This window comes from Aquarana catesbeiana, linkage group LG03, assembly GCF_042186555.1.
Source record: "Aquarana catesbeiana isolate 2022-GZ linkage group LG03, ASM4218655v1, whole genome shotgun sequence".
Taxonomy (NCBI): Eukaryota; Metazoa; Chordata; class Amphibia; order Anura; family Ranidae; genus Aquarana; species Aquarana catesbeiana.
Genome location: NC_133326.1, coordinates 733,340,759 through 733,366,623, shown reverse-complemented (window position 1 = coordinate 733,366,623; position 25,865 = coordinate 733,340,759).

Sequence of the window (25,865 nt, the reverse complement as noted above, 5' to 3'; positions counted from 1 at the left end):
CCACAATTTGGTCTGATCTATATAGATGTATATAAAATGCACTTTTTATCTATCAAAAAGTGTTTTCCAGCACCAACCCTTTCATCTTATTTCTAAATTGCTGCATTTGTAAACTCCAAAAGCCAATATAAAGGAATAGTAGTGGTAAAAAAGCACTTGTGGGTTTAACCAATCTTGTTTTTTGTACAATTCTCCTTTAAGGAGACATGGCCAGGGGTGTGTCCTATGCCTGTATACTTTTGCTGATAGGTGTCCCTCATTCCCATCTCAAAAAGTTGGGAGGTATGCACATAGCTAAAGGAACTTGTCAAGGATGCCCTCTATCACCCTTTTCTTGGCCCACCTCACGTCAGCACACAATGGGTTAATCCTCCACTGGTAACTTCCAGGACTACCTCCAATAACAGAGATAAAAGAGACTCCCCCTTAGCCCCCCCAGTGTTCTTTCTTTTGGTCACTCCAGGCCACCTTTCATGGGAAAGTCTGAAAGTTAAGCAGTGAAGACCAGATCTCCCCTAACACACCTCCCCTCAGGTTCTGGGCCCCTCCTGGGTTGGAAGACCCAGAACATTGGTGGTAAATCCCTGGAAACTGGGTACCCTGGTGTCGGGGTTGGGGGCAATATGTACTTAAAGAGCAAGGCTTCTTACTCAGCATGTAGCAGATCTGCCTCCTGGTTATATTTCTTTTCTTTCCCCTGGGCAGCAATGCTGTGCCGAGTTTTCCTCTATTGGCCTGCTTGTGTCTCTTAGGCAGAGCTCTGTGCTGCATGATCTTTCTTAGGGCCCTTTCACACCTAATGCAGTGGCCTGCAGTGGGACACATTTTGGACTGCACTCCAACTGCATAAACAGTCCAAAATCGAGGCAATCCTATGGGTTTAGTTTACATTATTGCAGTGCAGTCAGCAAAAGTAGAGCATGCTAGACATGTGCATTGGTTTTCGCCCGAATGCATTTTCGTCCGAATTTCAGATATTTTCATTATCGTTTTAACAAACGATAACGAAAGTGCAGAATCCGAAAAACGAAAGATCCAACATAAACAAATGCTTTATTTTAGTTTTCGTTGCTACAACAGTTCGATATAGATAGGAGATTCGACATGACGATGACAATAACAATCTGTGTCCATCGAACCTGTGGTCGAATGTGCCTAACCTTAACTCTATTAGTCCAAGATTATTCTACATAGAGAGAAAAGATTCAACATAGAGAGAAAAGATTCGACGTAGGGGAGAAAAGATTCGACGTAGGGGAGAAAAGATTCGACGTAGGGGAGAAAAGATAAATAAAAATAATGATGATGATGAATGTTATTGGCTGATTGTAACCAAAGAGGAGGAGCAGTAAAATAGCTAGAACTAAGTACACACGTACTTTGGCTTATGGTGTCTGTTGAAAGTTCTAAGAAGATTCGACGGAGCAGGTAATCTATACGGCATCGTACAGTTTAGCTGCTCCCTCGAATTTTCTTTGAACATTCGACAGACACCATAAGCCTTCAATGACAGATTCAACCTTAATTTGGATTTTCGGACGAATGCAATTTTTAACGAAAAAAGAAATCAATAAAAACGAATTTTGGGAGTAACTAAATACATTTATTTTTCGGACGAAAACAAAATTTCGAAACAAAATATTTCAGTGTGCACATGTCTAGAGCATGCTGCATTTTTCTGTACCGCAAATGCGCAAAAATGGAACTGCAACTATTGGTGCGCGGATAATCTTTCCACAAATGCATACAAATGCACTACAATGCACCACAGTGCACATAGAAGCCCAGGGAAAAAAAGAAGAAGGAAGGGACCTCACAAGACAAATGCAGATAGAAAAGCGTGCGTCAACTGTATGTAAAAACGCACATCAAATGCATGTATAGGGAAAAATGTGCAGTAGATGTGCAGTTTCTAGTGTGAATGGGTCCTTATGGACCTTGACGGGCAGTGACCACGGGAGTGGTGGGAAGCTGCGCAGCCGCTCCGGGCCCCCACCCATTGCTTAGCAATGGAGTAAATGTTTTTTCCTAAGAGCGAGCTGGCCAGGCGTGGCTGAGCTGTCTTGCTCTCTGAGTTCCTGTGCTGGGTATGTGATGGCCTCCAGATTTGCATTAATAGCAAACCGGTCCCTCCACTATGTTTATTTATCGTCTCCTTTTCCAGTGCCGCTAGCCTGGGCGAATTTCATTTTTATCTATTCAGCTGTCAGTCCTACTGTGGTCTTGCTGCCTTCCCTCATTGTAAGTCCTTATCTCTTAAAGAGGACATGACCAAAGAAAATTACTCTACTTTTTTTGGTTCTTTTGTAATTGCCAATTCTTCTTACTTGCAGATGAGTTCACCCCAACGCTCAGAGTCACAAAGATCTAAAGAAAGGTACGAGGGGGCAATATGGGACATTTGGTGAAAAGAGTGCTTTACTGTTGTTTTTTTCTCACAGTGGTTTGTTCTTCGGCTGTCTTCCAGGAACTGAAGCCCTGAACACAAGCCCTCAGCCAAATATAATACCTAAGGGTCTCATATGGATTTTGGAGGGGACCCCATGCCATTTTTTTAATTTTTGGTGTGGGGTTCCGCTTAAAGTCCATCCCAGACCCAAAAGGCCTGGGATGGATTGGGGGACCCCCACAACATTTGTTTCTATTTCAGGCAAATTCAACAAAGTTTTTGTCATTAGAAGCCCTCTGACAGTTTATGACTCATACGTAGGGATGAGCCCAATGTTTGAGTCGAACGTAACCGAAGAGCCGACATTATGGGGCATTGTGGCAAATTTGAGCACAGCAGAACACCCCATAATGCACTGCGCGATCGCAGTGCAGTAATGTATGATGATTGGCCAAAGCATGCACCTGATGATTGTATGATGTATGATGATTGGCCAAAGCATGCATCAAATGCATTTATATGGAAAAACGCGCAGTAGATGTGCAGTTTCTCATGTGAATGGGTCCTTATGGACCTTGACAGGCAGTGGTGGGAAGCCATGCAGCCGCTCCGGGCCCCCGCCCGTTGCTTAGCAATGGAGTAAATGTTTTTTCCTGAGAGGGAGCTGGCCAGGTGTGGCTGAGCTGCCTCGCTCTCTGAGCTCCTGTGCTGGGTATGTGATGGCCTCCAGCCTTGCATTACTAGCAAACTGGTTTCTCCACTATGATTATTTATCTTCTCCTTTTCCAGTGCCGCTAGCTTGGGCGGCTTTGATTTCTATCCATTGAGCTGTCAGTCCTACTGTGGTCTTGCTGCCTTCCCTCATTGTTAGCCTACTTTCACACTGAGGCACTTTACATGCACTACAGCGCTAAAAATATCACCTGCATAGCGCCTGTAAAGGGCCTCTCCTGTCTCTCTAGCTTCAACCAGACATGTTGCAGAATTAGAGGAGAAAAGGTGGTTTTTTATTATTGGCCCTGAAGTTTTTGCTTTCACCTAAGTCCAGTCCAGGAACAGAAGATGGAGGATTTCTTGGACCAAAAATTGGTTGCTTTATTAACCACTTGCCGCCCGCCCTATTACAGAATGAGGGCGGCAAAGTGGTTTGATATTCCTGATCGGACGTCAAATGACGTGATAAGGAATATCGAGCCGCTGCACGCCCTCGGGGGCGCCCATCGCGGCGATCGTTGTTGCGGGGTGTCAGTCTGACACCCTGCAACACCGATCTAGGTAAAGAGTCTCCGTCGGAGACTCTTTACCACGTGATCAGCCGTGTCCAATCACAGTTGATCACGATGTAAATAGGAAGAGCCAGTAATCGGCTTTTCCTCACTCGCGTCTGACAGACGCGAGTAGAGGAGAGCCGATCGGCTGCTCTCCTGACAGGGGGGGTCTGTGCTGATTGTTTATCAGCACAGCCCCTCCCCGATCCTACCCAGGACCACCAGGGAAGCGATCCACACTGGACCACCAGGTATGCCCCTAGACCACCAGGGAAATGTCATGTGTGCCCAGGCAGCTGCCAATCTGTGCCCAGGCAGAAACCAGTCAGTGCCCACTGCAATGCCTACCACTGTCAGTGCCACCAGGAATGCCCATCAGTGCCTCATTTTAGTGCCGCGTATCAGTGCCCATCAGTGCCACGTATCAGTGCCCATCAGTACCCAGCAGTGCCGCCTATCAGTGCCCAGCAGTTCCGCCTATCAGTGCCGCCTATCAGTGCCACCCTATCAGTGCCTAGCAGTGCCCAGCAGTGCCGCCTTTCATTGCCCATCAGTGTTGCCCATCAGTGCCCATCAGTGCCAACCAGTGCCACCCATCAGTGCCCATCAGTGCCGCCTATCAATGCCCATCAGTGCTGCATATGAGTGCCACCCATCAGTGCCGCCTACCAGTGCCCATCAGTGCTGCATTTCAGTGCCCGTCAGTGCCTGTCAGTGCCCGCTCATTGGTGCCACCTCATCGGTGCCGCCGTATCAGTGCCTGTCAGTGCCGCCTTATCAGTGCCCATCAGTGAAAGAGAAAACTTACTTATTTACAATTTTTTTTAACAGAAACAAAAGCAAAACTTTTATTTTTTTCAAAATTTTCGGTCTTTTTTTATTTGTTTAGCAAAAAATAAAAACCGCAGAGGTGATCAAATACCACCAAAAGAAAGCTCTATTTGTGGGAACAAAATGATAAAAATCTAGTTTGGGTACAGTGTTGTATGACCGCGTAATTGTCATTCAAACTGCGACAGCGCTGAAAGCTGAAAATTGGTCTGGGCAGGAAGGTGTCTAAGTGCCCTGTATTGAAAGGTAAATTTATTTTTTTTTTTTAAATAACAAACATGTCATACTTACCTTCACTGTGCAGCTCGTTCTGCACAGAGTGGCCCCGAACCTGCTCTTCTGGGGTCCCTCGGCGGCTGTCTCAGCTCCTCCCCGCAATAACTAACCACCTTAATGCGAGCTCTCTCGCATGGTGGTTAGTTATTGCGGGCGCACTCCCGTGATAGAGCCGGCGGCTATAGCCGCTCGCTGTATCACTCGGCCCCGCCCCCGGCGCACTTCGTCATTGGCTGTGATTGACAGCAGCGCGAGCTGGGGGCGATGGTATTTTCAAAAGTTTTTTCACCTTAATGCATTCTATGCATTAAAAAAAATTTAAAAATTCATACCTTTACAACCCCTTAAAGTGGTTAATTGTTACCAATTATGTCATATCAAGGTTCAAAAATAAAAAGAAAAACTGCGCTGCAGAGCAAAAAAGGTCAAAGGTAAAAGCTGCTCACAAAATACACCAATATCTGTGTATACCATGAAAAATAAAAAATAAATAAAGTGCGCTAATTATATGAAAATACACACATAGATGTGAATACATGTGGGTAGTAGTAAAAACCACAATCTACTGAGAGCAAGTAAATGACTCCATGAGTGGTAAAAATATATAAGTGCAAAACATAAAAACTCAAATAAAAAGAAGAAACAAAAAATGTGTACATGTGAAGTACAATGATATTAATAGCGTGAAAATCTGAAAATCAAACAAACTTAGTCCATGGGTTCAAACATAAAAAGTTCATCAGTGAAAAAAAGCTTCCATCCACTATACAGCTCAGCAGCAACTAATCCCCCTATGAGTGGATTGACAAAGGAGAGAGATGTGCAGGATGGTGCAAATCCACTGGCGGTGACTCCAATAAGTAAGAAAGTGAGAAAGGTGGACTCTTACCCTCCGTGTTGGACCCCCTCCTTGGCAGGGTCTATCAGGCATGCAGATTTTTGCCCTCTGCAGGGACCGTGTAATGAGAAGATCTCCCCAGCAGCTGTTAGGAATGTTGTCTCCGATCCGGGCTGGTCCAAGTGAAACGCCTGGAGAGGGGGGAAGGAAAGCTCTCTTGCTCCCAGTGTGGCAAAGGAAAAAACAAAAGAGCGGAGCTCCAATAGTGTAAAAAGTTTCAGAATTTATTAAATAAAAGTACAGACCGCAACGGAGAGTGCACGCTCCATGAGGTGAAAATACAATTAAAAACAAGCTGGCATATAAAAATCGTAATAACCCGTGCATAACATGGGGCAATCGTGATGGCTTACAACGTAGCCACGCCCTACATGTTTCGTCATTAGTAGACGTCTTTAAAGGGGCACGGGCTACGTGTTAAGCCATCCCCTATATAGTATAATAGTGCACACCAAGCCTCATTTTCACCTCCTCTCTCAGGGGAGGGAAAACCCAAGCCTCTACCTGGTGCTCCTCAGTGAATGGATGTTGCCAAGGTGACACATAGGACTGAAACTAAACAAAACTTCAGCCCCTCCCAGCAGAGCCAATCTCTCGCGCCATCTGGAGGAAGAAGCCCAGTATTACTAGACAATTAATATGTCTTACAGATGCTAATTTGGAACATAAAACTGACAGAGCAGAAAGGAGAAAATCACTGAATCTCACCAAGAGGCAAGATGTGGTGGAAAAAATTGTAAGTATATATGGAAACGTACGGAAAAGAAACAACGTTCATCTCCGTAAATAAAACCATATTAAAAAAACACATGTATGAAAAAAATAAATATATGTATTAAAGTCACACCGTAATAAATGGAGGCCCATCCATGAACGTGAAGAGCACTCGGTATCACAATGATGCGACTAAATCATTATAATGTATAATATCTAAACATATCACTATGCTCCCAAAAAAAAAATTGTGAATGGATGAAGAGATAAGAAAAGTGAATAGATGAGAAAAAAAAGTGAATAGATGAGAAAAAAAAATTGTGAATGGATGAAGAGATAAAAAAAGTGAATGGATGAAGAAAAAAAAAATTGTGAATGGATGAAGAGATAAAAAAGTGAATGGATGAAGAAAAAAAAAATAAAATAAAAAATGTTGTGAATGGATGAAGAGATGAGAAAAGTGAAATAGATGAGAAAAAAAAAAAGGAAAAAAAAAAAATTGTGAATGGATGAAGAGATAAAAAAAGTGAATGGATGAAGAAAAAAAAACTGTGAATGGATGAAGAGATTAAAAAAGTGAATGGATGAAGAAAAAAAAAAAAAATTGTGAATGGATGAAGAGATAAAAAAGTGAATGGATAAAGAAAAAAAAAATATATTGTGAATGGATGAAGAGATGAGAAAAGTGAATAGATGAGAAAAAAAAAAAATGAAAAACATGTATACAAAAGAAGGGAAGAAAGGAAAGGAAGCACAGGGCCCAAAGCATCACCTATGAGTTGTCAATGAACGCATTCAACTCAATATCAACATTTAGGCCTAAAGGTCTGAGGGAACGGATCTTATAAATCCACTCCATCTCGAGTTTAGAGATGGCCCGTCTTTTAGATCCCCCTCTCCATGGGAGTTTGAGTTTATCAATGCCCATGAACAAAGTACCGCTAGGGTCTTTTTTGTGTTTGTCTAAATAATGTTTGGAGACTGGGTGGCCCAAAAAACCCCTTCTAATATTTCCAATATGTTCCCCCAGTCTAACTTTTAATGATCGGACCGTGCGGCCCACATAGTGGAGCCCACAAGGGCAAGTGAGTAGGTAAACCCCATGGGTGGTTGAACATGTGATAAAAGATTTAATATGGAAATTATGCGGGGAATTATTGGTAATGAATTGACACACCTTTCTCTCCTTTAAAGCATTAATATCACAAACCTCGCAATTTTTACATTTGAAATAGCCTGTCATATGTTGAAAAAACATAGGTTTATGAACCGGAGGGTCACATGCAGCAGATACCACCCGTGAACTGATTGAGGGGGCACCCCTAAAGACCATCTGGGGTCTGTCAGGAAGGGATGGTCCAAGCACGGGATCATTCTTAATAATGTGCCAGTGTTTGTTCAACATCCTCCTGACAGAAAAGTGCTGGCAGGAGTATCTTGTGATCAAGGGACAGACCAGCTGACAGTCCCTCTGTGCCCTGGTTTTATCAGCCAGAAGAGCGTCCCTGTCCAGTGATACAACCTGATTGAGTTTTTCAGTCAGAAACTGCGCTTCATACCCCTTCTCTATAAATCTGTCCGTCAAAACCTTAGACTGAGCAAGAAAGTCATATTGGTAGAACAATTCCTTTTCAGTCGGATGTACTGACTTTTAGGGACAGAGTCCAGCCAAGCTTTATGATGGCAGCTGTCCCTCGGGATAAACGAATTGCGGTCAGTGACCTTGAAATAGGTAGAGGTAAGTAGAGAGTTATTTTCACCTCGTATCTCCAGATCCAGAAAGTGTATTTTTTCCTGGCTGGCCTCATATTTAAAGGATATACCCCTCTCGTTGGAATTGAGTCCATCCATAAAGGAACAGAGAGAGTCATAGGAGCCATCCCATAGGAGGAGGACGTCATCTATGTACCTGGCCCACAGGACCAATTCCGGTCTCCGGTGGGCATAGATGACGTCCTCCTCCCATTTCCCCATAAAAAAGGTTTGCCAAGCTGGGGGCAAATTTAGCCCCCATGGCTACCCCCTTAGTCTGGAGATAAAACTGTTTATTATGCCAAAAGAAATTATGTGTAGTGGCATATTCTAAAAGCTCCATAATAAAACGTTTTTGCTTCTTGGGTGGACACGGTGTGGACAGCAAATTTTTAAATAAACAAGAAGCCAAATATCTAATTCCCACGGTTAGCAGGACTCCTGTAATATACTACTTACCGAAAATTCATAAGCATAGCTCTAATCCCCCGGGAAGACCCATTGTGAGTGGGATCGAGTCCTTAACCTCAAGGCTCGGGGAATATATAGATCTACATTTACAACCTCTGGTAAAAAAGACACGTGCTTATCTTAAAGACACTAAGCACACCCTTCAATTGATAAAAGAACTGAACATGGAAAATGATACAATTATGGCTACGGGAGACGTGTCATCGTTATATACCAACATTGACCATGAGGGCGCCTTGGAAGCAGTGGAATGGGCCCTTGATAAAGGGGAAGGGATTGATAAAGGCCTATGTGGATTTATTTTGAAATGTCTGGATTTTTGTTTACATCATAATTTCTTTTGGTATAATAATAAATTCTTCCTGCAAATAAAGGGCGTTGCTATGGGCGCTAAATTCACCCCGAGCGTAGCAAACCTATATATGGCCAAGTGGGAGGAGGAGTCAGTAATGGTTGAACAGTATACAGATATGGTGTTATATAAAAGGTTTATTGACGATCTTATAATCATGTGGAAGGGGAGTAAAGAATCATTAATGACGCTATTAGAAACCATGAATGATAATGATCGTAATATCTCTTTGACTTGGGATATAAATAAGGACCGTATACACTTCCTGGATTTGGAGATACTCAACACATCAGAAGGTATGATTACGAGGTCCTTTTTCAAAGCTACAGATCGTAACTCCTATATTTCCACTACGAGCTGTCACCATAAACCATGGCTTGATAACATTCCCAGGGGCCAATTTATGAGGATGAGGAGAAACTGCACGCTTGAAGATGACTTTGAAACCCAATCAGATAGGTTAGAAGGAATGTTTTTAGATAAAGGATAACGAAAAGAATTTCTGAAAAGAGAAAGAAATATGGTCAGGAACCTGAGTAGGGATGATTTACTGAGAGACAAAAACGCAGCTGTGGGAAATAAAGAATTTGATGGTACTTGTATTGTTTTAGATTACAGTTTACAAAGTAAGGATGTAGAGAGGATTTTAAAGAAATATTGGAGCGTACTCAAACAAGATACTCACCTAAAAGACCTATTGTCCGATAAACCTAAGATTGTTTACAAGAAGGCGCCCTCGTTACGTGATAGGCTAGTACACAATATAGTAGAACCACCTCCACCAAAGCCCAAAATGTTTTGGAATCTGAAAGGTTTTTTCGGCTGTGGAAGATGTTATAGTTGTGTCAGGGTACCTTCTAATAACAAGAGAGTGAAGGAGTTCTCTAATCCCCATAGGGGTAAGTTGCATACCATAGAGGATTTTATATCTTGCGACACGATAGGGGTGGTATACGCGATCAAATGTCCCTGTAATCTTATTTATGTGGGCCGTACTACTAGAGCTTTGAAAGATCGTATGGAGGAGCATGTAAGAAATATAAGAAAGGGACACGATAAACATCACCTCTCCATACATTTTAAAAGGGTTCATAATCAGAGTACGCAAGATATGAAATTTTGGGGAATTGAAGCACCTAAACGTAACTGGAGAGGCTCCAATTACACCAGGGACATTAGCAAACGTGAATCCTGGTGGATTTACCAGCTTGGCTCCTTGTCGCCTGGCGGCTTGAACAAAGAGTTTGATCTTACATGTTTTTTAAGTAATTTTTAATTGAATTTAAAGTTTTTATTTACTCTCAAGATATATGTGGGTTGAAGGAAGTTGAATAATTTGTGTATGCCACTTTAAGGTATAGATCTATTTTATTTACTTTACAAGATTTTACACACAAGCAAGATATTAACCCCCCTTCATATTGTTATTGTTTCTCGGACGGAGATGCAATCGAACCAACCCCCCCACCCCCCCCCCGTACCTCCCACCCCCTTCCTCCTCATTTGGAAATTGCAGATGATTAATAAAAAGATTTAATGATGTAAGGGTTAATTGGGTATGGGGACTGCTGTTTTTGAAATTTGGCACTTGTGCGTTTTCACTCAAATTTGGCACTTGTATGTTTTCACTCAGATATACAGGTCCCATAACAGTTATGGCATATGGCAACCCCTAGCATATTGTATATGGGGTAGCGTTCGCAATATATTAGAGATATTCTGAGGAAGAAAATTTGTGATATGTAAGGTTGTTTAATATTGTTTTATCTTATTTTATTCACTTTTATCGTTTTGATTGTCTTTCGTATCGCTTATACCATATATTTTAATGATCGGTTTTATGTTAATAAATATGTATTGTAATAAGTATAGCTATGTTTGGTGCAGCGGGGCATCTTGTTTTTTCCTCCTAAATGCTCCGTCCTGGATTAGTATAGGCTTAAAATTGGGTACACAGTGACAGCTTATAACTATGCAGCGTCTTTGTATTGATTCGCAATACAGGAGATAGAGTAATGTAGCCCATTAGGATCTAGTCTGCGATCTCGGGCAAAATGGCCGCCGGGAGAGTATTTAGGTGATAGAGCATCCGTCCAATCACATCCCCCTGATGAAGACACGTGACCCCCCTGTGTCGAACACGCGTAGGGGAGGGGCCAGGACGGACGAGAAGCATACAGCTGAGCTAGGAGGAAAAACATTCCCCGCGGCACATTAACTAGCGATTTTACACGGCGCTTTATTGTCTGGTGCACAGCAGCACCATGAGAATGTGAGTACCCCTTTTGGGGGAAGCGATTTTTATATTTTAATAAAATAGTGGTTGATAGTATTACACTATGTAGTCTCTCTTCATTCTATATATGGATGTCTATGGAGCCTTGTCAACCTAAAGTGAGTGGAGATCGTATCTATATGACCTTGCAGAGCCCAAAGAGGGGCTACCAAGCGTGATTTGACATAGTTAGCCACTGTGTCACACGCTTTGAGGTGAGCGCAATCACTTTGGGGGGGTTTCCAGGATTCATCACGATTGATTGCAGCACCCGGATTTATTTGCACCTGATGTGTTGGATTTCGCTGAACACAGATGCACTTTTAATTTGGACATTTTATGGACACTTTATTACAAAGAGATCACCAAGCTCAAATTATTTTGACTGCGTTTAAAAAGCACCAACCACTTTTATGTTATTTCATGTTCATGTGATTTGATTTTGTGCATGCTACACTAGATGTGAGATATTGCATGTTATCTGATATATCACTTGATTATGTTTGCTTTGGCGTGAGTGTACATGCACATTGCACTCTTATTGTTTGATATGTAAGCATAATATAGAGGTTAAGATACACACCACATATAGAAATTTGTAAGTCGCATTTGATATTTATACACTAGGGATCTTTGATACCACTTTATTTAATTTTTTGATATCAAGCGCAGCGCAAATAATTTTTTCTATACTTGTGCACGGATATGAATACGTGAACTGCGTGTGCGGCTAGATATTCACAGTTATCTATATATATATTTTTTTTTGTTTAGGAGTTTCACATTTATGCACATTGAGCACTGGATCATTGTGGCTCGCAAGATTTCCCTCTTTTTGTTTTAACTTCTATGTGTATTGTTGGACCGGCAGTGCATTAATAGCCGCGAGTAGTTTTAAATAACTTTTTTTCCTTTGAAATGTCATTTTGCTGTCAGACTGTTCTAAACACGGGAAACATGCGCCCCTTTACAGGCATACTATAGACACCCCCCAGGTACGACATTTAAAGGGATGTTACACTTTTATTGTTTCACTTTAAGCATTATTAAAATCACTGCTCCCGAAAAAACGGCCGTTTTAAAACTTTTTTGCATTGATACATGTCCCCTGGGTAATAAGGAGAGCCGGCAAAACTGTAATCCTTGAAGTGACGTTTATTGGTACATCAGAGTGACAATAAAACAATAAAGCTGACGCGTTTCGGCAATAGCCTTAGTCGTAGCTAGTTTGAAACAGATATGGCAAAATATATATATATACTCACATACACACATGCAAACTCCATCTCTACAAAATTGCTACCTTTGACAAACTAAAGACACTATCCAGCAAGGAAATCAGGATCTGGTGGGATCTTACTGGTTTACAACAGTACATCAACGAATCAATGATTCCCAGAGGGTTGAGAATCAAAAAATCCCCTCCACACTATATTCAGAATCTTTTCTCACAGAGTGGAACACGATACTCTCCAAATGCTCACTTGAGCTAATGAGTCTAATTGTTTCACATGAGGAGGCACTGCTCAGAACCATCTCCACTGAAATTCAATCCTTGAAGGAATCCCTTCTTCCAATACAACAAGTGAGCTCTTATGCTACTTTATTAGAAGACCTTACGGCCCATACAGATAAATTGGAAGCTGATGTCATGGACACCAAGAGACATAAATATCTCCGTGATTTACAAGACTATGAGCAGGGGGAAGTTTACACATACAAGAAAGCTGAGAGGCCGCACTCCATTTTGAAAAACAGACGGAGACGCAAACATAACACTCACAGACATGTGAGCTTCAGCTCCCTGGATCACTCTGATTCATCATTAGAACTGTCAGATGTGGCTGGTGTTGGCTCTTCACTTTCATCACGAGCCTCCGTCTCATCTGTTTTTTCCAAAGAAGATTCTAGCATCATCCCATCAAAAAACTCCTCTGTGACCCAGGATTCCAGACAGAAAAGGAAAACAAGGAGGGGTCCCGTGGTTCCAAAGACAAACAGAACAAGTTACCCACGGAAAGCATGGAACAAGTAATACAAGGACAGGAAGATAATGAGACAACTTGCAATGTCATTAATATTGTTAATTTATCGGACAGTACACTTACCCCTTCTGAAGTTTCACTGCTTTCCAAAGGACTTTCTTTTGCCCCCACTTTTCATTTTGATGTCTTTTCTACCATTTTAGATGTTAGCAGGTTTGTTCGCAATATTTTGTTAAAAAAACACTTTTCCACCAGCACTGATACACCTGTGCCTGCCCCCCTTGAGGTTCATGATGGCATAGACTCTCTGGCCAATTTTGATTTTCAAAATCTCAAGGCTAAGTCTACATTAGAGAGCCTGCAGTCTGAATCCTCTAGGGGCATGTACGGCATATCCAAAGATACTACCTATACTGGTGATACATTTTTTTATCCTGTACATTCCAGAGGGAATGCAGTAGACATCTTTCAACAGGTTGTGGAGAAGGAACTCCTGTCTTTGAAAGAAACGATTGACAGTACTGCATCTCGAACGTTTAACAACATCAGTACGTCTGAAAGACAGGCTCTTGCAGATCTTAAAACTCACAAAGATATTGTAATTAGAGAGGCAGACAAAGGGGGCGCTATAGTGGTACTTAATGACAGAGATTACATAACTGAAGCCTTGCGGCAACTCAATGATTCTTCAACGTACCGCCCCCTTAAATCTGATCCCACTCCAGTCTTCAAGAGTAAACTCAAACATCTCTTGGACACAGGTGTGGAAATGGGAGTACTGACAAAAAGGTCGCAGAGCACCTTTTAGTTGAACATCCAGTTGTTCCTGTGTTCCATCAGCTCCCCAAGATACACAAACCTGAGAGACCTGTAAGAGGTCGTCCAATAGTAGCAGGCATTGGTTCACTCCTAGAGAGATTAGGTGAATGGGTAGACCAGTATTTGCAACCTTTAGTGACAAGACTGCCGGGCTATATAAAAGACACCGCATCAATCCTAAAGTATATAAATGAAGTACAATGGGCAGAGCATTTTTTTGTGGGTTACTTTAAATGTTAAGTCTCTCTATTCATGCATACTACATCATCTTGCTCTAGATGCACTACAATATCACTTGTCCAAATATAGCTTTTATGATCCTCAGCTCAAAGAATTTATCATTATGGCTGTTACCTTTCTATTACAACATAATTACTTCTTCTTTCACGATTCCTTCTATGTACAATGCTGTGGAGCCTCCATGGGAGCTAAATTTTCTCCATCGTTAGCTAATTTATACATGGGATGGTGGGAAGAATGTTTTCTTTTTTCACATCTCAATATCTATGCACCCCACATCCATTGGTATGGGCGATACATAGACGATCTGATCTTAATTTGGAACCATACTGATTCCTCTTTAACTTCTTTTGTTTCATACCTTAACAACAGCCTTAATCTTGAATTCTCTTATGTGAGCAATAAGATCATGATTGATTTTCTAGATATCACACTCAGGGGTGACCCCAGCACTGGCCTTATAAATACTGGAACCTTCCGCAAACCTACTGCCGGAAATTCCTTACTTCTGGCCTCCAGCTGCCATCCACCCCATACTATTCGTTCCATCCCGGTGGGTGAGTTTATTAGAGCTAAGCGCAACTGTTCCACCCCGGAAAGTTTTCAGCTAGAATGCTCTAACATCTCAAAACGATTAAGCGATAGAGGCTATCAGAAGTGGCACATCAATAGAGCCATTTCCATAGCCTCAGAGAAGGACAGGTACAATCTATTGCACAACAGAGAGAAATCCCGTTGCTCTTCAAAATATACACAACATAAAAATCAAAAGAACAAGGACAAGAGTTCCCTCACCTTTGTCACCACTTTCTCCAAAGAGTTTAATCAGATCAAACAGATTATAAATAAACATCTTCCCATTCTTTATGATGACAAGTACCTAATTGATGTGCTTTCCAAAGGGTGTAATTTCTCTTGTCTTCGTGCCCCAACTTTAGGTAACTCTTTGTCGCCCAGTCTACACCAAACCACCACTACTTCCAAAACGTGGCTCAGTACTAATGGCTCGTATAGTTGTGGTTTAAATACTTGTAGGTATTGTAACAAACATAACAAGAATCACAGGTCTATCACCTCGTACCATAATAATAAAGGTATTTCCTATTAGGGATTTTATAAATTGTAGTACTCAATATGTAGTCTACGTGATAGAATGTGATGTTTGTAAATTACAATATGTAGGATGCACCACTAGGCCCCTTCGCACAAGGATTAGCGAACACTACAACGGAGCAGCATGTAGTAATGAGAGAAGGTTATCCAATGTATCTAAACACTTTAAATTCATACATGATGGTAACATGGATTCCTTCTCTTTCTCTGCAGTTCAAAAAATCAAAATGTCGGTACGTGGAGGAGACAGGCACAGAAGGAGACTGAAACAGGAAGTTAAGTGGATTTTCCTGTTGGGGACACGTATCCCCACAGGCATGAACCACAGATGGGATGTGGATCTATTTCTCAAATGACATCTTCCTATTCCATTTTCAGTTATATTGTCACCTGCTTCAGTATTTGTCTTTTTGTCCCAGTATGTTCCTCCAGTGCTTGTTTTCTGCCCTCTAAATTTTTTTCTAAATAAAAGGAGAAGGGAAGGAAAATAGGCAAAAAATTATATATATATATATATATATATATATATATATATATATATATATATATATATATATATATATATATATATATATATATATATATATATATATTTGATCCTGCCATTAATTGAATCCCCCTTTTTTCATTAATTGTATCTTTTTTCTTTCTTTGTTTCTGTTATTAACTGAATCCCTCTTTTTTGATCCTGTTATAAATTGTATTCCTTTTTCCTGATTCTGTCTTATATTTCATCCCCCCCCCCCTTTTTCTTTTCTTTTTTTTTTGATCCTGCCATTAATTGAATCCCTTTCTTCTAAAGAATTGTATCTGTTTTTTTTTTTTTATCCTGCCATAAATTCAATCACCCTTTTTTGTGATTCTGCTATAAATTTATTCCCCTTCTTTTTTGATCCTGCCCTAAATTGCATCCTTCTTTTTTGATCCTGACATTATTCCATCCCTCCTTCATTCATTGTTTCTTTTTTGATCCTGCCATAGATTCAACCCCCTTTTCTGTGATCCTGTTATTAATCCAATCCCCCTCTTCTTTGATCCTGCCATGAATTTTGTCCTTTTTTGATCCCGCCATCAATTGAACCCCCCCCCCCCCCCCCTTTTTATTTATTTATTTTTTTTGTTTTTATTTATTTTTTCCTTTCTCTTCCTTCTTTTGATCCTGCCATCAATTGCTTCTTTCTTCTTTGATCCTGCCATAATTCCATCCCTCCTTCTTCATTCATTGTATTTTTATTTTTTTTTTTTTGATCCTGCCATAGATTCAACACCCTCGTTTGTGATCCTGCCATAAATCCAATCCCCTTCTTCTTTGATCCTGTCATAATTGCATCCTTTTTTGATCCCGCCATAAATTGAACCCCCCCCTCTTCCCCCCTTTTTTTTTTTTCTCTTTTCCTTCTTTTGATCCTGCCATTAATCTTGACTTTAGATTTTGTTGCTACCACATAGTATTTTATTTGAACATTTTGAACATTTTCCTTTCCTTTAAGGAATATATTTCTCCCTTGGAGTAATAAGGTCTTAATATCCCATGTAGCATTTTTTCTACACATCACTTTTTGGCTCAACAAAATAACTTTTTTATATTGCCTTTTTTCCCTCTACCTCTTCTCATGCTGGCTAAAAACAGGTGTAGTCACTAACCACTTGAATAATGGGTATCAATTAAATATGTTAATTTTCTGTGACACCAACTTGATAGGCCAATTTTGTAGAGATGGAGTTTGCATGTGTGTATGTGAGTATATATATATATTTTGCCATATCTGTTTCAAACTAGCTACGACTAAGGCTATTGCCGAAACGCGTCAACTTTATTGTTTTATTGTCACTCTGATGTACCAATAAACGTCACTTCAAGGATTACAGTTTTGCCAGCTCTCCTTATTACTGTTGCATTGGAGTGTGTTGGGACACATCGAGCCTCGGCACCTGTGAGTGGACCTGGTGTATTGATTAAGTTGTCCCTGCAGAGAGCGCTGTTACCTTTCTTCTTTTGCACATGTCCCCTGGGGCAGGCCCCAGGTCCCTAAACACTTTTTATGACAATAACTTGCATATAAGCCTTTAAAATTAGCACTTTTGATTATTCATGTTCGTGTCCCGCGTGTTCGAACGAATTTTTTTCCTGTTCGCATGTTCTGGTGCGAACCGAACAAGGGAGTGTTCAGCTCATCCCTAGTCTTCATTATTGTGCCAACACCCCGACATGCAGAGAATAATGGTGGTCTTCACAGCAGAGTCTGAAGTGGGCTAAGGCACCACATCCCATGTAGAGAGGTGCAGTCTGTACTCATCAATGAAGGAGAAAAAATCACCTGTTTGTAAAATTTTATAACAAACTATGAAAATTTTTTTTTTTTTTTCAAAATTTTCTGTCTTTTTTTGTTTGTTTAGCAAAAAAATAAACCCCAGCGGTGATTAAATACCACCAAAAGAAAGTTCTATTTGTGTGATAAAAATGATAAAAATGTCATTTGGGTACAATGTAGCATGACCGAGTAATTGTCATTCAAAGTGTGAGAGCGCTGAAAGCTGAACATTGGTCTGGGCAGGAAGGGGGGAAGTGTCCGGTATTGAGGGGGTTATAATAGTCATGAAGTGATTATCAACCAGCAACTGTGGAGACAATCATCACTTTGGTCATAAGAATGTCAGAATATGAAAATCAGCAGCAGCAGCTCCCCAACATTCTACCTCCTAGCACAATCCCCCTCCTCCCCTCCAAATACCCCTCCTAGCACAATCCCCCCTCCAAATTCCCCCTCCTAGCACAACCCCTCCAAATACCCCCTCCTAGCACAATCCCCCCAAATACCTCCTCCTAGCACAATTCCCCCTCCCCCTCCAAATACCCCTCCTAGCACAATCCCCCCCCTCCAAATACCCCTCCTAGCACAATCCCCCCTCCAAATACCCCTCCTAGCACAATCCCCCCTCCCCCTCCAAATACCCCTCCTAGCACAATCCCCCATCCAAATACCCCTCCTAGCACAATCTCCCCTCCAAATACCCCCTCCTAGCACAATCCCCCCTCCAAATACCCCTCCTAGCACAATCCCCCATCCAAATACCCCTCCTAGCACAATCCCCCATCCAAATACCCCCTCCTAGCACAATCCCCCCTCCAAATACCCCCTCCTAGCACAATCCCCCCTCCAAATACCCCCTCCTAGCACAATCCCCCCTCCAAATACCCCCTCCTAGCACAATCCCCCTCCAAATACCCCTCCTAGCACAATCCCCCAGCCAAATACCCCCTCCTAGCACAATCCCCGCTCCAAATACCCCTCCTAGCACAATCCCCCCCTACAAATACCCCTCCTAGCACAACCCCCCTCCAAATCCCCCCTTCTAGCACAATTTCCCCCTCCCCCTCCAAATTCCCCCTACTAGCGCAACCCCCCCCCCAAATTTCCCCTCCTTGCACAATCCCCCCTCCAAATTCCCTGTTCTAGCACAGTACCCCCTCCGAATTTACCCTCCTAGCACAATCCCCCATCCAAATTTCCCCTCCTAGCGCAATCCCCCCCCCAAATTCCCCCTCCAAATTCCCCCTCCTAGCACAATCCCCCCTCCAAATACCCCTCCTAGCACAATCCCCCTCCCCTCCAAATACCCCTCCTAGCACAATCTCCCCCTCCTAACAGAATCCCCCCTCCAAATACCCCCTCCTAGCACAACCCCCCCATCTACCTCTTAGGACAAATCCTCTCCCCCCACCAAATTCCAACCCCCCAATCCTCCTCCTAGCACTGATCCTTTCTCCCCCCGGCATAAACCCCCAACACTAATCCTTTCACCCACTAATCCTCCCTCCCAGCACTAATTCTCTCCGCTCCAAATTACCCCTCCCCCAGCACTAATTTTCCCTCCAAATCCCTCTTGACACAAATCCCCATCAACCTCTTAGCACAAAACCTCCCCCCCTAAATTCCCTCTCTTCAAGTGTGGATTGCTTTTCAGAGGACATTTGACTAATGGGGGTTGGTGTTATGTTGCCTCCTCACTGCCTGCTTTAAAGCAGAAATAAACCCAAAAACTGACCCAGACTGACAGGGTGCCTCCTGTGCTCCTTCATCCAGAGTGGGGGGGAGGGGGGCTCTAATACAGGAGGTGTGTTACTGGCCAGATCACCAGGTGAAAACAGTGGGGACAAATCCTAAAAAAAAAGAAAACAAATGCAGCCACCACAACAACTGGAAAAGTTGCAATGTATTACATTTTGGGTTTTGTGTGTAATACCTCTTTTCCCCTATAGATGGCACACTAGTACACTGCAATCATGTACTCCGCATGCGCTTGTGGTGTGGCCCTACAACTTGCATTAGTGGCATTAGGCAGTGGGAACGCTTACCAAATAAGACACGCTGTTTATGTTTTCGCTCGGCCCTGGTGTGTGTAGAGCCGTGATTGGTTGTCATTGATCAGACAAGTGATCAATAAGTACACCGGCAGGCTTTGGGGGATGGGAAGGATGGGACGGCCTGTTTGCTTTTATGTTAGTCAGATAATGGATGTCCTTAGATGATTATTGAAGCTTTGATCATGTGAGCGCACAATTTTATTCTAAAAACCTTGGTGGTATTTTTACTATTGTGAGTTCCATTTCTTCTTGATGTGCTTATGTGGATTTCGATCGGTGAGATTTGGTTGCACGGTCTGTGATCCTTAGAGTGGAGCAGTTGGCCCATGGATAGATGGTGAAGAGATGTTTGATGTCTGATCTGGGGGTGAAAATTATGGGGGAGCCGCCGTCTTAAGGTGTGAGGCATGGAAGAAGAATTTATCAACTTTTATATTTTTTCACATGAATGGACTTAAAGCGATTGTAAATTGCCGGTTGTTTTTTTTAAGACCTGCAAGGTAAAGGCATAATGTGCTAGTATGCATCTCCCATCTGATCAATGTTTATAAACAATGTTACTTTGTATCTCTCTATCTCCTGTCTGATCAATGTTTATAAACAATGTTACTTTGTATCTCTCCATCTCCTGTCTGATCAATGTTTATAAACAATGTTACTTTGTATCTCTCTATCTCCTGTCTGATCAATGTTTATAAACAATGTTACTTTGTATCTCTCTTTCTCCTGTCTGATCAATGTTTATAAACAATGTTACTTTGCATCTCTTGTGGGGATCACCTTCCCTGGGAAAAAGGCAATCCAAATGGCAGGTCTTTTCTTATTATTCTGACATTTTTTTTAAAGCTTTCACATAAAACAGACAAAACAGAAAATAAATCCTTTCCATCCGGACACTAACTAAGCAGTAGAGATTCATTTTAGACAGGTGACTCAGAGAAATGACCTTTTAGGGCAGCCTTGACATCTCATAGCTCACTGGCTATACAATACACATTATCATAAATATCGACACAGAACTCCTTCATACAATAGCAGGGTTAATTAGCACAAACAACAATGGGTGAAAGACTCTTAGAAGCCATACTAGACTTATTTACATTATAGCAGACAACAGACAGACGGGTGGCTGGGGTTGATGACATCAGCCTCTTCTAACAGGATGTGTCCCAACAGTATGAATCAGTCATTATTTCTAATATGGCATATACAGGGTTTCCAGAGTCTGTGTGTCTTGGGGGGACATGGACCTGAATCCAAAGTGACACCACCACAAGGGTCCCCAGGCAAACACCTCACAAAGGGCACCATTACATCAAAATCCAGGGCCCATAATCAGTAGGCAAGAGGCCAGCATTCAGTTCCCTCCAAAAGCCTTTGTCCCTGGTGAGTCCATCACATTTCTTCCCCATCAAAAGTCGACTAACAAAGTCCCAGATTTCCACCTGGTCTGGACATGCGTTAGTTGGGCAGAGTGAGCTAACATAGTCAGTCTGCATGATCCCCATTCTTGGCTCCAAGGAACTGTTGTCATCAGTAGCTGTGGGGCAGAGGTCATGGACTCTGGCTGTCAGCGCTTCAGCTGGGTGGTCTTTACCATTCCATGGCTTGGCCTGTTGCTGGGCATAGGGGCCAACTGCCCCAGTTCCCTGAAGCTGAGAAGAAACTGTAGGTGCTAGGCAGAGGCCAGCGGCACTCTGCCCTGTTGCCAGTAATTCAGCTGGGAGTAGAAGCTTCACTAAATCCGCTTGTCGCTGGGGAGAAGGGCCAACTGCCCCGGCTCCTTGGAACTCTGTAGTTGTTGCCGGTGCTGGGCAGAGGTTGGTAGCACTCTGCCCTGTTGGCAGCACTTCTGCTGGGGACTCCACATCATCTGCTCTGGCTAACCGTTTGGGCGGGAGGCTGGCTTCCTCCACTCCCAGACTATGGATTTGTTGCTGGGGTGGAAGGATGAGCTCCATCTCTCCCAAATTCTCCCAGAAGATGCTATCGGTGCTGGGCAGAGGTTAGCAGAGCTCTGCCCCGTTGTCAGCACTTCAGCTTTGGGCATTTCAATCTCCAGATTTTCCACTCCCGATTCTGACATGCAGCTGGACAGGCATATTCCTCCATCTAACCTTGTATTGTGCAGAAACATGTTCATCAAGGTCAGTCAGCACTTGTACTCGGAGTCAATCTATGGATAGTGAAGGAAAGGAACAAAGAGCAACAGAGAACATAGACCTGAGTTGTGCCTGGGTCAAGTGGTCAGTATGCCTGAAAGGGGGCAAAAATGACCAGTAGGATGAATATGATGCCAAATTATTACCCACTGAAATTACGTATAATCTACCAAATTAACAACGCTTGTGATATCTCAAAAAGTGGCTCTGGGCCAAACCCAGAGAACAAGCCGACCTCCACCTCCACCAAATAAGGCCAGGGGCCCCTGGCACGAATTCGCAGAAGCTGCTCCTAACTCTTACGAATGCCAGAGTATACCTTAGGGTCCAGACCCCGAAATGGCCAAAACACAGGGGTGGCAATGAAGTATGCATTGAGCTATGGAGAGGGGAGCGCTAGGAAAAGGCAACCGAGGATCAACCCTGGGATTATCAGATGTAGCACTGCCGAGCTAGAAAAGCCCAACACCGGGTACCACGCCTTGCCAGGCTCCAAACCTGATGACAGTGCCGCCACCTGATTATAGCATCTTGCGAGCATGCAGATGTAAACAGAAAAGGCCGGAGTGCAAACCCGTAGATTCAGCCAAAAGCAATACCCCTGTCCTCAGGACCCCTAAAGAGCCGGGTATAGCGCTGCCTGAGCACCGAGCTGGTACCCAACACAAAGGGGACCATCAGAGCGTGACAGATACGACACGGAAAAATGACCCATGATGAGAAGTCTGCTGAGCACAGCAGGAGGGCTACTCTTCAGGATCCCTAAGGATGGCTAAATAGAGTGCACCGAAAATAAAACCTGTCGGGGTCTACCAACAACATGAAATGCTGAGTCCCAACCAGATACGCCCCGACAGTGTTGTGCTGAAATAAGTTAAGAGGCAAAATATAAACCAAGTAGGAAGCTTACTGATCCTGGCCTAGGAACTGAAAAAGTACGGAATCCACTAAAGCCCCTGAGCCCGTAAAGGCTGCTGGAGCTTTCATAGCTGACTTACCAAAAATTCCATACTTTGCCCAATCCCAGCCAGACGTAGCTAGGAAATAAAAGGTCGTGAACAAAACACATGTATAGCGCAAGCTGACGAAATCGTGAGCAGCATGAGAACCGAGGCTGCAAGAAAACTGCAACTACATGAAAAACACTGGTAGCACGAGAACGTGAATTAATGAACAACGTGAGAACATGAGAACGAGAGTAACCGTGGGAAAATATGAGAAACCTGGGAAAACGAGAGAAACATAAAAAATGTGAGTTTATCATAGAAACAACAAATTGCAAGAGAAACGTAAATTGCATGAGAAAACGTAAATTGCATGAGAAACGTAAACTGCATGAGAAACGTAAACTGCATGAGAAACGTAAATTGCTTAAGAAACGTAAATTGCATGAGAAACGTAAACTGCATGAGAAACGTAAACTGCATGAGAAACGTAAATTGCATGAGAAACGTAAATTGCATGAGAAACGTAAATTGCATGAGAAACGTAAATTGCATGAGAAACGTAAACTGCATGAGAAACGTAAATTGCTTAAGAAACGTAAATTGCATGAGAAACGTAAATTGCATGAGAAACGTAAACTGCATGAGAAATGTAAACTGCTTAAGAAACGTAAATTGCATGAGAAACGTAAACTGCTTAAGAAACGTAAATTGCATGGGAAACGTAAATTGCATGAGAAACGTAAACTGCTTAAGAAACGTAAATTGCATGAGAAAACGTAAATTGCATGAGAAACGTAAATTGCTTAAGAAACGTAAATTGCATGAGAAACGTAAATTGCATGAGAAACGTAAATTGCATGAGAAAACGTAAATTGCAAGAGAAACGTGAGTTTGTACGAAATACATAAGCAGCGTAAGAACAGATGAGGAGACTTGCCACCGAACAAGCCAATTAAAAACGATCACCTCAATCTTTTTTTTTTTTTTTTTTTTATCATAGAAACAAAACTGCATGAGAAACGTAAATTGCTTAAGAAACGTAAATTGCATGAGAAACGTAAACTGCATGAGAAACGTAAACTGCTTAAGAAACGTAAACTGCTTAAGAAACGTAAACTGCTTAAGAAACGTAAACTGCTTAAGAAACGTAAATTGCAAGAGAAACGTAAACTGCATGAGAAACGTAAATTGCTTAAGAAACGTAAATTGCATGGGAAACGTAAATTGCATGAGAAACGTAAACTGCTTAAGAAACGTAAACTGCTTAAGAAACATAAATTGCTTAAGAAACGTAAATTGCATGAGAAACGTAAATTGCATGAGAAACGTAAATTGCTTAAGAAACGTAAATTGCATGAGAAACGTAAATTGCATGAGAAACGTAAATTGCATGAGAAACGTAAATTGCTTAAGAAACGTAAATTGCTTAAGAAACGTAAATTGCATGAGAAACGTAAACTGCTTAAGAAACGTAAATTGCTTAAGAAACGTAAATTGCATGAGAAACGTAAACTGCTTAAGAAACGTAAATTGCATGGGAAACGTAAATTGCATGAGAAACGTAAACTGCTTAAGAAATGTAAACTGCATGAGAAACGGAAATTGCTTAAGAAACGTAAATTGCATGAGAAACGTAAATTGCATGAGAAACGTAAACTGCATGAGAAACGTAAACTGCTTAAGAAACGTAAACTGCTTAAGAAACGTAAATTGCATGAGAAACGTAAATTGCATGAGAAACGTAAACTGCATGAGAAACGTAAACTGCTTAAGAAACGTAAATTGCTTAAGAAACGTAAACTGCTTAAGAAACGTAAATTGCATGAGAAACGTAAATTGCATGAGAAACGTAAACTGCATGAGAAACGTAAACTGCATGAGAAACGTAAACTGCTTAAGAAACGTAAATTGCATGAGAAACGTAAACTGCTTAAGAAACGTAAATTGCTTAAGAAACGTAAACTGCTTAAGAAACGTAAATTGCATGAGAAAACGTAAATTGCATGAGAAAACGTAAATTGCAAGAGAAACGTGAGTTTGTATGAAATACATAAACAGCGTAAGAACAGATGAGGAGACTTGCCACTGAACAAGCCAATTAAAAACAATCACCTCAATCTTTTTTTTTTATCATAGAAACAAACTGCATGAGACACGTAAATTGCATGAGAAACGTAAATTGCTTAAGAAACGTAAATTGCTTGAGAAACGTAAATTGCATGAGAAACGTAAATTGCATGAGAAACGTGAGTTTGTATGAAATACATAAACAGCGTAAGAACAGATGAGGAGACTTGCCACCGAACAAGCCAATTAAAAACGATCACCTCAATCTGTCCACCCATAGACGTGATGGGTAATCTGCAGTGGTAGAACATGAACAACCCAGCTGTTTGAAAGCAACCAGATAACATTACAGACAACCAGCCCAAGACCTAACCCCCCTGGTATCTGACAAGTATGATGAAGTGTGTGCAGAAATGACAAGACCAAAAGCGCAAGAATGTGAACCTAATGATGACACCCCCCTACCAGGGGCGGACTGACCATTGAGCGACTAGGGCACTGCCCGAGGGCCCTGAGCCACTAGGGGGCCCCATCAGGGTTGCCAGCCTTAGTAAAACCAGGGACAGTATGTATAAATCTGTGTTTTTTACATCTGTCTGTGTATACTGTGTGTACATGTATGTGTATACTGTCTGATTGTATACTGTGTGTGTATACTGTGTGGCCCCATAATCTCTGATTGCCTGGGGGCCCCATAATCTCCTATTGCCCGGGGCCCCATGAGTTATCAGTCCGCCCCTGCCCCCTACTGTATGCAGTGAGCGAGCCCGAGCAACCTGCAGCGCCAGGACAGGAAATTAAAAGCGAACACTCAGGGCTAAGGTACCCACAGACCGTGGTGGGTAGTAGTAAAGGTGTAATGGTGAACGTGCACGTATGACGTATGGAAAACAGGCGAGAAGATTGTGGGACAACAATCAATTAAAAACGAAACCTCAGC